This window comes from Eptatretus burgeri, chromosome 9 (genome assembly GCF_056783735.1).
Source record: "Eptatretus burgeri isolate ZD-2024b chromosome 9, Ebu_testis_v1, whole genome shotgun sequence".
Lineage (NCBI taxonomy): Eukaryota > Metazoa > Chordata > Myxini > Myxiniformes > Myxinidae > Eptatretus > Eptatretus burgeri.
In genome coordinates, this window is record NC_140969.1 from 76695209 (window position 1) to 76712971 (window position 17763).

The 17763-nt window shown below is 42.7% G+C and overlaps 1 non-coding gene across 1 annotated transcript; it reads left to right on the plus strand.

The window, feature by feature from the left end:
• Window positions 1-17443: 17443 nt before the first annotated feature.
• Window positions 17444-17516, plus strand: TRNAA-AGC (transfer RNA alanine (anticodon AGC)). Its single transcript has one exon. It is a non-coding gene; the product is annotated as a tRNA-Ala (tRNA).
• Window positions 17517-17763: the final 247 nt, after the last annotated feature.

Genomic DNA, 17763 nt, shown 5'->3' on the forward strand with positions numbered 1-17763 from the left:
AGTAGATTAAAGAAAGATCGTTCAGATTGTGAAAAAAGTGTGAAAATTGGTATACATGTCCATTTTTATATGTTCTTTCATATAAGAGCAGGACACACCTGATCAGGATACATTTACGGCCGCCATCTTGAATTTCAAAATGGCCGCCACCAAAAATAATATTTTACGAGATCTCGGTCACCAAGAGACCTAGCAAAATGAATAAAGAGTCTACTCCAATGTTTTCACACACAAGGAATCCAATAAACACACTTAAAATGCTCTATTGTCAGTCTTTCTGCTTTAAAATGACATATACACTGTCCCAAGTATAGTTCATCTGGTCTAGATACAGTTCTGACTTCAATCTGTCTGATAACATGTTCCTGCACAATGGCAAAGTTCAGTGCATGGGAGAGATGCACAGAAACATTTGCATGGTGGTCTGCATGCCTTTTTGCAGCCGCATTTGATCAGCTCTGTGCAGGATTTGGCCGCCTCGGCAAGTGCTGTCCGGAAAGGTATCCACCGTTCAATGGCATTCTTCGTCCATCCCCAGTCGCATGGGTTTGGTAACTGCTGCTTAGATATCAGCGCTTGGCCCCAGATGTGTCCTGCTTGGTATGTCGACCTCTTGATATGTTCCGTGAGGGCTGCCTTTGTGGGGGGTAGGCGATCTATTTGTCTTCCTTTCACGAACAGAAGCTTCCTTGCCTGATTCACCTCGGTGCATTCACTCGTTCTATCATAAAGACGTATGACGAACCTTTCCAGTTGACACACATTCTTATCTGAGACTGATGAAGGCTCTTGGGATAAACCCAGGAAAGTGTCCGTTATATCAGGGAAATTGGTCCAGGTGTCCCAAGCGGTTTTCTTCCCAATACCACTGAATGACCACGCCGTGTCACAGCCAGTGAATGCATGGAAGCACAGAAGAGCTTTTGCCTTATTTTCACCAAGACTGTTTGCCATCGTGTGAGCCGGTATTAACCTGTAGTGTTTCTTGACTCCATATGCATCCCATAGTTCGTCAAGGGATAAAGCGTGAAATTTGGCAATTGCAAGGACAACAACGTCAGTGTCGACTGACCTGATCAGGATTCTGTGGTGGCCATTTTGTGCACAATGGAGAGCATGCAAGAATAACCTTGTATTGGCTTCTTCATGGTTGCATGGAGCTTGAGAAGATTCTATGTTGCACTCTTGAGAAGAGATGACATTGGTATCTTGTGTGCTGTATAGCTCCTTCTCTTGTGTGGATAACTTAGCGACGCACTGTGACAGGGACGAAGTGGATTGCATCATAATCATCATTATTGGAGCAAGCTATTTTAATCGCTTCTCCAATGTCGGAATGAAACATGAGGACCACATCTCTTCCTTGAGTTTGAGCTCTCATATCTGGGATTAAGCACAACAGTCTCTCCTTCAATCATGTTTTATTGACCTTTCCAGAAAAGTCTGGATCTTCTTCTCTTAATCTGGACTCGTAAAGTCTCCCCATATCTGACAATCTGAAGACTGGCAACGTTTCATCTTGGCAGAATTATTCTATGTACGAAACTAGCTCACCAAGTATTAGACTATCGACTTTAGTGCTTTGAGTGTCTCTTACATGATGAGCATTAAGTATTTGCACACGGTTGGTGACGGAAGTCAGACATGATAGATGATACCTCGCATCTAAGGCATGTATGTCACCTTCAGAGAGCTTTCCCAACAGTTTCCTATCTTGTAACACATGTGCATATCGACGAACTCGAATATCAATTTTGTCAGTCCTTGCATCATGGAGATACTCCTTTGTCTCATCTTCTTCACAAAAGAAACAATTAGATGTCCTTGGCATTGAACCCACGCTACGTCGCCTGGTTTTAACAGGACTTGTCTCATATTCCAGGTTTTCTTTTGAATTCTTTTTCTGAGCTCGTTGGAGCTTTTGTTTGTCAAACCTGTTTCTGCAGCTTTTGTGCCATACTGCCTGGTTTGTTCTGAGCGTGGTTTCAATGCCATCTCCACTGTCCCACTTCACAATGTCAATATCCTCTGGTAAGGCATCAATTTAATGAAACTCCAAAATATTCTCAGCAAATAGTTTGTAGCCGCATTGTTTATCACTTCCTCTATATTTAGCTATGCTGGGATTAACAAGCTTTTCTTTGGTGTCCTGTTGGAAAATTGTGCACAATTTCCAGTCAATCAAGGCTGTTTTCTCTGGGCAATGTCTTTTCGAAGATGCACCTTCACCAGCATCGATTATCTTGCACTTTTTGGACATCGCTATGGCATGTCAGTGCAATAGTATAACCGTATCAAATGTCCTGAAAAAAGGGTAAAAAAATGTTAGTCCACCACCATTACAATCTACAACATATATTTCTGCTTATACACATCTATACATGCATATATCTCATTATTTTCAGACAGCAACTGATTTTAGTGCATCAATTGCAATACAGATCATATTCACGCATTCAAAGAGTGATAGTGATTGACCCACGAACAGGGACGTTCTCTGGAATGCATGGATCGACTGACAGATGGAACGACTGCGGACCATAGTTTCAGAGCGAATGACAGACAGACTCTTAGAATTATAACACCTTTCAAAACATTATGTTGAAAATTAAATTGGATAAAGCCGTTTCTACACGCTCATAGCATTTGGATATCAAACATCGAGCAAACACTTTTAAGTATTTAGTTATTTATGAAAGGGTCTCATTTCAATTTTAAAGCAGAAAGACTGAAAATGGAGCATTATAAATCCAATAAACACAATGTGTGTTTATTGGATTTCTTGTGTGTGACGACATTGGATTAGACTCTTCATTCAAGTGCTTAGGCCTCTTGGTGATCAAGATATCATAAAAATAGTTTTCCGTGGTGGCCATTTTGAAATTCAAGATGGCGGCATTAATTGTAGTCTGATCATGTGTGTCCTGCTCTGATAATAAAGAGCAGATAAAAGTAGTCATGTGTACCAGTTTTCACACTTTTTCACATTTTGAACGATTCTGGTGAAATGTTGACTTGATCTACTGTAATACTGAACTAAAACCTAATCCACTTGTTCTTGTCACATAATCAACTCACCCACCAAGTTTCATCCAAATCCGTCCACAACTTTTTGAGATGTTTTGTTCATAAACAGACAAACAGACAGACAAGCCGGTAGGCGGACATGGGTAGTCGACGACCCAATAGAACCTGACGCGATGGGCCCGTTCGCAGGGGAATGACCTGAGGATGAAGCACAAGAAAATTCATGATTCGAGCTTCAAGGGTTAATGCTGCAGATTGTTTTTTCGTTAAAATACCCCCACATTTAGAGGTTTTTCGGCCGTTGCTAGGCAACGGTTCTTTCTCACACATAACTAGGACATACCATGAACCTACCATACCAGTTTCATGTATATCTGACTCATAGTCTCTGAGATATAACGAACTTCGTTTTTTTTATTGTTTTCGACCAGGGTTCATTCAAAGTCTATCTTCTCCGACAGTTTTCATAGGATCCGGCTGGAAATTTTTTGACAATATGGCTGAATGTACTGCCCACAGTCGCTCGTGGCCCGATTTTTGATTTTCGAAAAAATTAATGTTTTTATGATTTTTCAAAAATTTCAAAGTCCCGTTGTGAGGCAACGGTGGTGTCCATAGCAACGGTTCTCATTTGCACACAACTTGGTCATGGTATGAACCTACCAACCAAGTTTCATCGAAATCGCCATTGTCTTAACTGAAATCGCCATTTTAAATACTGAGAAGGGAAGAACAAATCTCAAAAAAAACTTTAAAAAAAAATTTTTTTTTCGACTACATCGACTACCCAACAGATGGACACCACGACCAACAAATAAGGGTAGATCAAAAAAAAAATTTTTGATCGAAAAATATTTTTTTTTCGAAATTTCTTTTCTTCGACTCCATCGACTACCCAACAGACTAACAGGGGTGAAAAGAAAACCTCCATCCACCTACAGTGGCGGTGGTTCAAATAATAATGTTAATAATAATGATAATGATGCATTGCACAGTTGACCATTAGCCACAGTATATTGTCACAAAAGGAATAAGTTCCCAACTCGTGATAAAATGACTACATTGTCTCCAGGGTGGGAAAGGGGGAGGGGGGGAAGAGAAAGCTGAGTGCCATTAGGTGAAGCCCTCAAGAAGAGTTGTTGTTGTTGTTGTTGTTTCATATGCAGCCAACGGCTGCTGGTTGCATCATTTTCTGGAAGCGCAGCTGTGTCGTTGATGCGGTGTCCCTGTTACCAGTAAGCTGATCCTCATTTTGCCAACCTCAGAAACATAACAGGCTGAGTCAACCCACCTGGTGTTATGATCAATGGCACGACAGGAGCTTAAACTCAAGACCCTGATATCTTAAGGCAGCCATCTTAACCGTTAAGTCAACACCATGCTTGAGGGAAGAGTGAGCCAGAAAATAATTTGGAAGGTGGTTCCACAGACTGGAGAAGTGGGAATAAACGAGTGAAGGTGTGAAGTTAGCTGAGAATTTGCAAGTTTAACTCGATGGTGTTACTGGAAGAACGTGTGAATCCTGACGTTGATAGGGAAGGTTGGAGTACCGAGTGAGCGGAGGGAGCAATATCAGAGAAGGGGTGGTTTAAAAAGAGACCACCGACCTGCCTGCGATGTAAAAGCAACAGACCTTGTGCTTCGTCCTCATCGTGGGAGATTCCAATAATGTTGAGAGAATTCAGGACAGATCATGTGCTGGGCATGAGCCCATAGGGGAGAGCAATACTCCATAGCTTCTCAATTCATTTTTCCTACCCTCCTTATAATTGTTACTCTGACCCCTACACCTAGTACCGGATTTAGGGGTGGCCAGGTGTGGCCATGGCCCCACGGCCTCCCACATGGTAAATCCGGCCCTGCTACACCCCACTAAAACCAATTCAAGCCTTTCCTTGTATCAAATAAATATAAAGCTATCAGCACAGTGAAGAGAACTACGATGAATGTCGTCTGGTTCGGAATGAACCCAGGCTAAAGACCACTCGAAGCCAGTAAGGGATGCAAGCAGCACGTCTGAGCCACCCTCTCACCTGAGAGAGAGAGAGATGTTTCCATTCTGCGTCGTCTATCAACGACTTAACACCTCAGTTGGTTTTGGTTAAATACTAGTTGAGTTCATGTGGCCGAACATTTGAAATTGCCCATTTTCATGATCTGCTGCAACCTATTTTGGCAGCGATCATAAAAGGACGAACTTAAACTTGGAATCGTTACATTTCCAAATGCCTTTGCTTCAACACACAATTAAGGTTTTTGTTTTCTCACTCCCCAACAATGCAAACAAAGACGTTGAACCGAGGAGTAATTAACCAAGCAGGCCACGTCCATCCACCGCCCACCACATCGCTGTCGGATTCGCAAATCATGTCCCGCTTCTGTGGCCGTTTGTGATTCTGAGTGTGGTTCAGATCATGTTGTCCCCCCCCATCCTCCCCGTGCGCTTTCCCCACACATACCCAATCACCTCGACCCTATTCCCGTTCCCCAGGAGCACACAGAAAACGTCGTTCTCTTAAAATCCTGCCTGCTGCGCTGCCAATGGAGCCAATGGAGGGGAGGCCCAAGCTGTGGCAGGCAAACAAAACAAATTGCTTTGGAGGTCCCCACCACCGTGGCTCCAAAAGAACCCATTGAAATGGAAGGAAAGGGTTAGCAGCATTGCCTCCCAGGGGCGTCACGGTGGTTTAGCACCCACGAGCGAATGCAATCAAATGCACGCACTCACATGGAGCACGCGCACACACACATTGGCACCTTTTGCTGTCCGCGCGCGCGCGCCTTCGCACACTCGAAAAGTCATTCAATGGGCTGGGATGAGCTGTGGTCAATTTGGCTTGGCGCTAAAATTGGCACAGATGATGTATGGACCCAATTTGGCTTGGCGTTAAAATTGGCACAGATGATGTATGGACAAAATAAAAGGAGAAACAAGAAAAAACAAAAAATTATCCTTGAGATAATGTTCGTTTCCGAACACATTATGAATGAAAAGATGAATCGGTAATTGATGATTATGATCGATGTTGTACACTTAATGTTTGGTAGAAGTTATATGAATATATATGAATGTAAGTATAGTTTTCAAAAAACCTCACTGAACTTTGCTTCCAATTACAAATTAAGATTTTTGGCATGGCAGTGGAATATTACGATGAAATATATAAATTAATTTATTTTACCTTTTTAAGCATTCGGTGGTAATAGAAATTCCATTTGGATTCGATAGTTTCTTGCTTAGATTTTTCTTCTTAATTAAAAATCACATCAGCAGGGGGTGTATTCCGTGAGCAAGCAGGTTGCTTGACGATCGCCAAGCGGCTCGCTTGATTCAAAGCACTCCAACAGAACGGAGTACTTGGTACCGCTTAACAACATGGTAGCCACCAATACTATCGTGGAACTCGAACACATTCTGTCCGGGCAGTCGTTTTCAGTTTTCCTCGATCCTCTTGTGAAAACTTCCCCCAAACAAATTTATTGTGTCAGCAGCGGCTACAGAGTACGAGGAAGAGGGAAATAAAGGGTTAAAAAAAATATTCGAAAAAAATATTTAACCACACCACATGACCAATGGCATCATTGTTATCAAATTATGTTTCATACATGTAGTCAACTACATATGTAAAGTTTCACATCAATCGGTCAAGCGATTTCAGAGAAGAGGATTTTTAAAGGTTTTCTGATGATTCAATATTACTGCCAAACTGCATGACTGATGACGTCATTGTTCACAAACTTTATTTCCCTTGGGTTGTCAATAGCCCAGGAGACTGCTTAAGTAGCACCAAAGCTCTGCACAGAGTATGGTCCCAATCTCCTCCTCCTCCTCCTTGGGTGGTTGATCTCAAATTTGAAGTTTCGCATTGATCGGTTAAGCGGTTTGAGAGAAGATTCTTAAATGTTTTCCTGTAGTTCAAAATGGTGGTCAAACTCGAGCACAATTCAAGTACTTTTGGGACCTTTAAACCTTATGATGACCGACTTACAGGTGGAGGTGGAGGATGCCATGAAAAAACTTCAGTTCTACCCACATGAAAGATCATTTTAACCAAGTTTGGTCACAATCCCTTCAGCATCTTCGGAGAAGACGTTGCAAGTGTTTACCGACAGATGGGTGGACGAAGGGAGGAACGACTTACCATCCCATAAGCTCACCTGAATTCTGTTCCAGGTAAGTTAAAATGTGGAGTCAGAAGGAGGAGCCCCCTGCCAAGCTTATATATGGACCTATAACTGTGCATTTCGAGAAGAGGGGTGGGGTTGGTGGGGGTTGCATATTTTTAGATCTTGAACAATTAGGATAAAAGGTAAAAGTAACAATAAAATTATGAAATGCATGTTTCAATAATATTCTGAGTATACACAACAGGGGTATGCCTCTGAACATTTCATTGGTTGCAGTAGCATTTCGAGTCCGACTTTGATGGCCATTTTCGGAATCCTTAATCGCAAGCTCCACTTGCTGAGTGGTTGACAAGCAGCTTGCAAAGCAGTTGATATGGAACGACTGGCATGGAAAGCACTAGCAATCTGCTTGATAATGGAACAATCCGCTTGCTGAACACACCCCAGCCCTGGATCCCTTGATCACTTGCTCCACTTGCCAATGCAGGGGGACAAAAGTTGAGTATTTAAGTACTTGGCCCTTCCAGTCTTGCTCTACCGATGTGGGATTTGGACTCTGTCCAAGGATCTGAGAAAGAGACTTCACTCCTTCGGTGCCGGGTCTCCAGAGAATCCTTGGCAATCACTGGTGAGACTTTGTGTCCAACGTGTGATTGCTGAGAGAGACTCGGAAGAGATTTGTTACCTGTATAGTCTTGAGTGTCACCTGCGGCTGTAAGGACATGTGGCTCATTTTCCTGACGCTGATCCTGCTCATCAGATTCCCTCAGCGAGGGAGCCTCATGAGTGGAGGAGGCCAACGGGCTGACAACGTGTCTCGTGGTTGCAGCGGGTTGACCAGCATCTCAAGGAGATGGGATTGGGCCAGACATCTGCCTGGGGGATGGCCAGACAGGGGCCCCTGGAGTATCGGCAGAAAGTGGATGCAGCAACGTGCTGGACCAGTGTGTGCTCCCACACCTGACTTGACCTGACATATCTCAGCCATTGACGGACATACTACGTAACAAGAATTAGAAAAAAAAACAGCCTATCACCCTCGATAAAAATGAATTGTTTGCCTCCAAAGAGGTGAAGATGAGGTTGGTCGAGACCACAGTTCTTGTTCATCCCAAGGCCGAAGCACCACGATGCCTCTTGGTCGATGCATTGGTCGTGGGATGCGAAGTTTTGCAGCAGAATATAGATGACGTCTGGCAACCACTCTCCTTTTTCTCAAAGAGTTTTCAATCTGCAGAGCACATTTGGGAGAGAACTTCCAGCAGCCTTCCTGGGTGTCAATCACTTTCAGCATATGCTGAAAGGGAGGACATTCTCCATCTATACGGACCATAAGCCATTGACCTCTGCTCTCAAGTCAGGACTTGATCGTCATTCTCCAAGAGAAGTAGATCATTCTGATTTCATCTCCCAGGTCATGACAGACTTGAGGCACATCAATGGTAAAAACAACTCTGCAGGCGATGCAGTCTCCTGAGGTGACATAAATGCTCTGGATGCATCGAATGTCATTGATTTCACTACCATAGCTGAAGCGCAACGGCGTGATGAAAAGCCACAAAGGCTGCAAACCAATCCAATGTCACTCCAGTTCAAAGAGGTACCACTTCCCACTTCTGAGGGTGGGATTGTCTGTGACATTTACACAGGTGATCCTCATCCTTCCATACCTCGGGAGTATTGATGCGTAGTTTTTGATGCTCCACACAATTTGTCTCACCCTGGCATCAGAGCCACTCGCCATTTAATGACTCGGCATTTTGTCTGGCAGGGATTGAATCATGACGTCAGGGACTAGTCCAGAACAGGCAGAGCATGTCAGAGATCCAAAATACATTGACACATCAGGTCTCCTCCTCTTGGCACGTTTTCCATACCGGATGCCAGATTCGACCACGTTCACATTGATCTAGTTGGACGTCTACTTCCATCAGACGGCAATACATACCTGCTCACAGGCATTGATTGTTTTACTCATTGGCTGGTCGCAATACCCATCCCTGACCAGACAGCAGAGATGGTAACACAAGCATTCATCTCATATTAGCTAGCTGTCTTTGGTGCTCCCTCAACAATAACCACAGACCAAGGTCATCAGTTTGAATCAACACTTTTCCAAGCTCTGTCTGATACACTTGGCAGTAGGAGAACCTGAACCACAGCTTATCACCCGTGACCTCATGGGCTCGTGGAGCGATTCCATCAACAGTTGAAAGCATCTCTGAAAGCCCATGCAAGTACAAGATAGACGAAGAGTCTTCCTATCATCCTGCTAGGTATCCGAACTGCGGTTAAGTCCGACCTCGGTTGCTGCTCTGCTGAGATACTTTTCAGCACAACTTGCCAGGGCAGTTTGTAGAACCTTGTCAGTTTAATCACGACTTGAATCCTAGCAACTATGTACATCGACTACGGATGCACATGAGAAACTTGAAGCCTACACCTACCAGGCTACAGCACAGGCAAACCCAGGCCAATTTAGACATTCAGAGCTGTATTCATGATTCTGTGCGACGCGATGCGATGAGGAAGCCACTTCAACCCCGGTATGATGCACCATTTGAAGTTTTTATTTTTCATCGTTCTGACAAGTTTTTCATTATTAACTATAATGGGAAACATGAAACTGTCAGCATTCACAGGTTGAAGCCTGCTTATGTTGAGCATGACCTGACTGGTGCACGTGTGTCAACTACAACCACTCACTTGCAACCACCGCCAACACCGGCAGCTGTTCCTCGAGTGCTGGTAGCGAGGAAGATGCGATCTGCCCATCAAATCCATTGGCCAGCTTGTTTTGAACAGTTTTTTGGAAGTTGAAACTTCATTGTTTTATCCTACAATTTTTACACGTTTCTGATCGATCACTTTCTTCCTATGGTTGACAAATTCTTGTCACTAGTGATCTAGGAGGGAGCTACTTATCGAGTACTTTTCATCGGTTTCATCTTCTTCGTACTTTCACATCATGAACTTTATTCCATTTACATGCCCAACCAATGGGAGTAGCATAAGTGTGATTTTTATAATCTGGTCTCCAACCAATTATTTTGCCCCACACTACCATTGGACTAGTGGACCTCCCCCTCGAGGGACAAGCAGTGAGGGAGGCTTTCTGCTTGGCAGCTTGCTATTTACACCGTCGTGGAAATGACTCACGGACTTGAGTTTCACTGGCGTTAAACTAAAGTTCAGTGGAGTTAAACTACAGTTCATTGGAGTTAAACTAAAGTTTGTTGGAGTTCACTGGAGTTAAACTGTGTTCATGACCCTATGATCCCACAACACTTTGCTCTCTGCACCCACAGCTTTGTACCACATGTCGCATCATGGCTCTATCTTCAGTGGGGTTTTGCTCCCCACGGGACTATTATCATTGAACCCCTTTTTGTGAGCAGCTTATTCCCACGGGCAATGGCCATTTATGATACCCGAGTCGCCGAGTGGGTTTTATTATTTTGTGTACATGATGCCGGATTGGTCCACTTGCGATACGCCATTTCTTGCTATTTAGTGAACTTGTGACTGTATTCACCCGCAATCAAGCTTAACAGCTTCTGCGACACCACTGAGACGGGATGAAGAAATCAAACTTTAGTAGTGAGTAGAAGTTGATAACTCGATTTTCTATGAGTTTACATAGCCCACCCCCGGCCATCACCGCCTTACTAACCCCTCACGTCCATCCCTACCCATCATCCACCTCTGCTCATCAATGCATTACTCCCCCTTTTATGTCACCCATCACTGTTGCCTAACCATAACCTTAACTCACAGACCCACCTACTGACCCTACTGACCAACCCTACGACCGAGAGAGGAACTGACCGACCAACCTACCAACACACCTGGCCAATGACCGACCCATCGAATGGAGCACCCACAGACCCACCAAACCACCGACAGCCGAGGTCGTATCCACAAAAAGTATATATTAATCTCAATACACAATGATTCTATTTTAATAAGGCAATGGATTTGGAAACACGATTCCACACACACACGTCTTGTTTACTCAGTGTTCTTGTAAAATGGTTGTTGCTTTCTTTTTATTCACTCACTTTCGTTGGTGGAAATCAGACGATCACAAATTTGCAGTGCGGCCAATCAACCGTCAGTGTAATGCTGTGCTCTCATTCAGAGTGGGATTCATAAACGCAACATCTGTACCATGAGTAGTTGGACTAGTGCTTTGATGCGTTACTATTTAAACATAGGATCCAGTATTTTGGTCCAAACAGCATGTGATTTCAAACTTGTGGCCAAGTTAGATGTGATTCTGTAATTAGGTACAAGTTACACATTGTGAATCATGCTGGGATAAGGGATGTCCTTTGCAAATAACATTCATTACTGTCATTTGATTCACATTATGTTAATCGAGAGTGGATTTTGTGTACACACCACCACCTGCTGGGCAAGCAGGGAAATTGCTCACCTTCGAAGGTTCACCACATTGCCCAAGATTCTTGCAAAGGTTTGGTTGGTTCTTTCATGCTCAACTGCCAGCTGTAATGCATTGTTGAGGTGTGGAGGGCCCAAACTGTAATGTTGTTGCAGGAACAGCCAAAGGGGGGTGAAGGGAGTAAGATAGACTAGTTATTTCATAAATAAACATCCTGCATAAGTGTTTGGTTTCTGTGTAGAACGATAGGACATCTGTCAAAGTGTGTACAGGACAGATTAAAAGGGACCCCTGCCTTCCAAAATGTCTCAACTCCCACCATCCTTCTCTACTAGTAATTAAATTGTCTCGATTTGTAATCTGGACATGTGTTTTATTTGAATTGGGTAGCTCTTTGAATCAGCAGCCCCTCCCCCCCTCCAAGAAAGCAAATGTACCGCTTCAGCAACCGAGGTGCTACCGAGCACGGAGGTAAGAGACGAGCCCGGAAATATAAAAAAAACAGGTGGGGGTGAGGGATGTAGCTGGGAGAGTACAATGGAGTTGAGCAAAGCTGAGAAAAAGCACGAGAGTTCGGAAAAACAGTTGGAGAGCTCGAGAAACACCGAGATAGTTGACCGTTACAATTGCGGTGGAAGCTGAAATAGATCGGGACATCATGAGTGGATGAGAACGAACTGCGGAGCCTGGACAAGCCGCACCCTGTCTATCTCTCTTCAGCCTGAACCATTGCCCCACTCTTCACCACCCTGAGCAAGCATCGCATGTGGTGAAGGCTTTCTTTCTGCCTTGTGTCGAGCGTTAGTGCTGCCTAAGCAGTCTCCTAGGCTATTGGGCACAATCCTGGACGGGTCGCCACTCCGACACAGGATACCAGCAAGCTGGTACTCATTTTGCTGATCTCGGAAGGATGACAGGCAGAGTAAACCCCACCTGGTATTAATTCAACAGCCAAGAGGGATTTGAACTCAGGATCTGAGGATTTCAAGCCCACCACCTGAACCAGGCAGAGTAACTGTTCGCTCAAAGAAAAATGGTCCCAAACTACCAAGAGCCGACAGACCACTCCACACCGTAAGTCCGGACAAATTCACTACCTTGTCCACATGAATGTTCGGAGTCTCAGGGGACCAGTACACACAGTGATGGTGGTTCACACTACCAGTGAGCTTTAAGCTGGCCTCGTCAAACCAGACAATCACGTTCATGAATTGTTCATCCTCATCCACCTGACCCTGAAACAACTCACAAAACTCACCTCGGCGATCAGGATCGTCTTCGGTCAAAGCATGAAACAGCTTCGAGATGTACGATTTCCACTTGGCATTTTTCAGTGCAGGTGGACAGAAGTCTTCCTTCTTCCAGTCTCATGAGCAAACCTCCTCACAGATTTTTTTGGGTGATCTTGTGAATGATTCCAACACCGCAGCTGAATTTTCCACATTTGTTGTAAAGGGACGTCTCCCAAAAAGTTTCTGCGTATCTTGCACAGCACCATCAGCCTCATGTTTGTCACAAATTCTTGGAATTGTATTTTGTTTCAGAGGCTGAATTTTAAATTATTTTTTCCACTGTCTCTGCAGTTCAACCACATTCTCAATTTTCCAGTACGATTTCAAAATCGCTTTACGTTCTTCAAATGTCAGGTGAATCGCCATTTTCCAGTAAGGGTCTGTGAAAAAATGAAAACGCTTTCGAATGAGAGAATAAAACTGAACGTAACAATCAGATGTGCTACATGCAACCGGATGAGCCGGTGGGCCAATGGATTCGGCGGGAACGAACTGGGTGAACAGCTACCTGTGCGTGCACCTGTCCCTCTCTCTGTTCCTCCATCAAATTCACACATATGCACATTGAGCTAACGCCATCTGTTCCCCATTGTGAACCTCAATTTGAGCCATCGCACTTATAATATTGTAGTTATTCACATACAAAATACTAACAATGGCACTTGATAGAGCGGATACCTCCACCGGCTGAACGATTGATGTTTGGAATCTCGACCTTATCCAAAATCGAATCAGCTTGTTCACGTCACCGAACCAACTCATCAACCAGAAAATTAAAAAAACTAATATCTGGATCTGGTTTCAGATCTTCACCAAAATTGAATTAGCTTGTTCACATCACCGAACCAACTCATCCACCAGAAAATTTAAAAACACTCATATCTGGATCTGGTTTCAGATCTTCCCCAAAATCGAATCAGCTTGTTCATGTCACCGAACCAACTCATCCACCAGAAAATTGAAAAACTCTCATATCTGGATCTGGTTTCAGATCTTCACCAAAATTGAATTAGCTTGTTCATGTCACCGAATCAACTCATCAACCAGAAAATTTAAAAACTCTCATATCTGGATCTGGTTTCAGATCTTCCCCAAAATCGAATCAGCTTGTTCACGTCACCGAACCAACTCATCAACCAGAAAATTAAAAAAAAAAAACTCTCATATCTGGATCTGGTTTCAGATCTTCACCAAAATTGAATTAGCTTGTTCATGTCACCGAACCAACTCATCCACCAGAAAATTAAAAAACTCATATCTGGATCTGGTTTCAGATCTTCACCAAAATCGAATCAGCTTGTTCACGTCACCGAACCAACTCACCAACCAGAAAATTTAAAAACACTCATATCTGGATCTGGTTTCAGATCTTCCCCAAAATCGAATCAGCTTGTTCATGTCACCGAACCAACTCATCCACCAGAAAATTGAAAAACTCTCATATCTGGATCTGGTTTCAGATCTTCACCAAAATCGAATCAGCTTGTTCACGTCACCGAACCAACTCATCAACCAGAAAATTAAAAAAAACCTCTCATATCTGGATCTGGTTTCAGATCTTCAGCAAAATCGAATCAGCTTGTTCATGTCACCGAACCAACTCATCCACCAGAAAATTTAAAAACTCTCGTATCTGGATCTGGTTTCAGATCTTCACCAAAATTGAATTAGCTTGTTCATGTCACCGAAGCAACTCATCAACCAGAAAATTTAAAAACTCTCATATCTGGATCTGGTTTCAGATCTTCCCAAAAATCGAATCAGCTTGTTCACGTCACCGAACCAACTCATCCACCAGAAAATTGAAAAACTCTCATATCTGGATCTGGTTTCAGATCTTCACCAAAATTGAATTAGCTTGTTCATGTCACCGAATCAACTCATCAACCAGAAAATTGAAAAACTCTCATATCTGGATCTGGTTTCAGATCTTCACCAAAATTGAATTAGCTTGTTCATGTCACCGGATCAACTCATCAACCACAAAATTTAAAAACTCTCATATCTGGATCTGGTTTCAGATCTTCCCAAAAATCGAATCAGCTTGTTCACGTCACCGAACCAACTCATCAACCAGAAATTTAAAAAAACCTCTCATATCTGGATCTGGTTTCAGATCTTGACCAAAATTGAATGAGCTGGTTCACGTCACCGAACCAACTCATCCACCAGAAAATTAAAAAAAAACTCATATCTGGATCTGGTTTCAGATCTTCACCAAAATTGAATTAGCTTGTTCACGTCACCGAACCAACTAATCCACCAGAAAATTTAAAAACACTCATATCTGGATCTGGTTTCAGATCTTCACCAAAATCGAATCAGCTTGTTCACGTCACCGAACCAACTCATCAACCAGAAAATTAAAAAAAACTAATATCTGGATCTGGTTTCAGATCTTCACCAAAATTGAATTAGCTTGTTCACATCACCGAACCAACTCATCCACCAGAAAATTTAAAAACACTCATATCTGGATCTGGTTTCAGATCTTCCCCAAAATCGAATCAGCTTGTTCATGTCACCGAACCAACTCATCCACCAGAAAATTGAAAAACTCTCATATCTGGATCTGGTTTCAGATCTTCACCAAAATTGAATTAGCTTGTTCATCTCACCGAATCAACTCATCAACCAGAAAATTTAAAAACTCTCATATCTGGATCTGGTTTCAGATCTTCCCCAAAATCGAATCAGCTTGTTCACGTCACCGAACCAACTCATCAACCAGAAAATAAAAAAAAAACTCTCATATCTGGATCTGGTTTCAGATCTTCACCAAAATTGAATTAGCTTGTTCATGTCACCGAACCAACTCATCCACCAGAAAATTAAAAAAACTCATATCTGGATCTGGTTTCAGATCTTCACCAAAATCGAATCAGCTTGTTCACGTCACCGAACCAACTCACCAACCAGAAAATTTAAAAACACTCATATCTGGATCTGGTTTCAGATCTTCCCCAAAATCGAATCAGCTTGTTCATGTCACCGAACCAACTCATCCACCAGAAAATTGAAAAACTCTCATATCTGGATCTGGTTTCAGATCTTCACCAAAATCGAATCAGCTTGTTCACGTCACCGAACCAACTCATCAACCAGAAAATTAAAAAAACCTCTCATATCTGGATCTGGTTTCAGATCTTCAGCAAAATCGAATCAGCTTGTTCATGTCACCGAACCAACTCATCCACCAGAAAATTTAAAAACTCTCGTATCTGGATCTGGTTTCAGATCTTCACCAAAATTGAATTAGCTTGTTCATGTCACCGAAGCAACTCATCAACCAGAAAATTTAAAAACTCTCATATCTGGATCTGGTTTCAGATCTTCCCAAAAATCGAATCAGCTTGTTCACGTCACCGAACCAACTCATCCACCAGAAAATTGAAAAACTCTCATATCTGGATCTGGTTTCAGATCTTCACCAAAATTGAATTAGCTTGTTCATGTCACCGGATCAACTCATCAACCACAAAATTTAAAAACTCTCATATCTGGATCTGGTTTCATTTCTTCCCCAAAATCGAATCAGCTTGTTCACGTCACTGAACCAACTCATCAACCAGAAAATAAAAAAACCTCTCATATCTGGATCTGGTTTCAGATCTTCAGCAAAATCGAATCAGCTTGTTCATGTCACCGAACCAACTCATCTACCAGAAAATTTAAAAACACTCATATCTGGATCTGGTTTCAGATCTTCACCAAAATTGAATTAGCTTGTTCATGTCACCGAATCAACTCATCAACCAGAAAATTTAAAAAACTCTCATATCTGGATCTGGTTTTAGATCTTCCCCAAAATCGAATCAGCTTGTTCACGTCACTGAACCAACTCATAAACCAGAAAATTAAAAAAAAAAAAAAACCTCTCATATCTGGATCTGGTTTCAGATCTTCAGCAAAATCGAATCAGCTTGTTCATGTCACCGAATCAACTCATCCACCAGAAAATTTAAAAACTCTCATATCTGGATCTGGTTTCAGATCTTCACCAAAATTGAATTAGCTTGTTCATGTCACCGAATCAACTCATCAACCAGAAAATTTTAAAACTCTCATATCTGGATCTGGTTTCAGATCTTCTCCAAAATCGAATCAGCTTGTTCATGTCACCGAACCAACTCATCAACCAGAAAATTTAAAAACTCATATCTGGATCTGGTTTCGGATCTTCATCAAAATCGAATCAGCTTGTTCACGTCACCGAACCAACTCATCCACCAGAAAATTAAAAAACCTCTCATATCTGGATCTGGTTTCAGATCTTCACCAAAATCGAATCAATTTGTCCCTGCCACACTGCCAACCTGCACACCAAATTTTGTCCGAATCCGTCCACCACTTTCAGAGATATCCTGCTATATGTAGTTTTTGGCCCGATCTCTCAATGGTGATGAATCGCTTAAAATTATTGGATCCGGATCCGGATGCGGATTCGGTTCTTCAGCAAAATCGAATCATTTTGTCCTTGTCACACAGCAACGTCGCCACAAAATTTCGTCCAAATCCGATCACAATTTTTTTGAGATATTTTGACTTAATTACATCATAATAAGAATATCGAAACCGTCTCGGACAGGCAGGGGGATTAGCTCAAATGGTAGAGCGCTCGCTTAGCATGCGAGAGGTAGCGGGATCGATGCCCGCATCCTCCAATAATTATTTTTTTAAAATCAAACTTGCTGCTGTGGTGTTTCGAATGCTCTCCCTGACGCTGAGAGGTCGTTGGTTCCTTCGCCATTCGATTCATATTGAACGACCTTACAAAAATAGACTTGTTCGTTCCTTGTTTTCCGTTCAGCATTCATAAAGAAGAGAGCATGGATAAACAACCAAGCTACAATTTTGATCGTCATGCGTTGAAGTTCCTTGGAATAAAATTATTTAAACAACAACAACAAC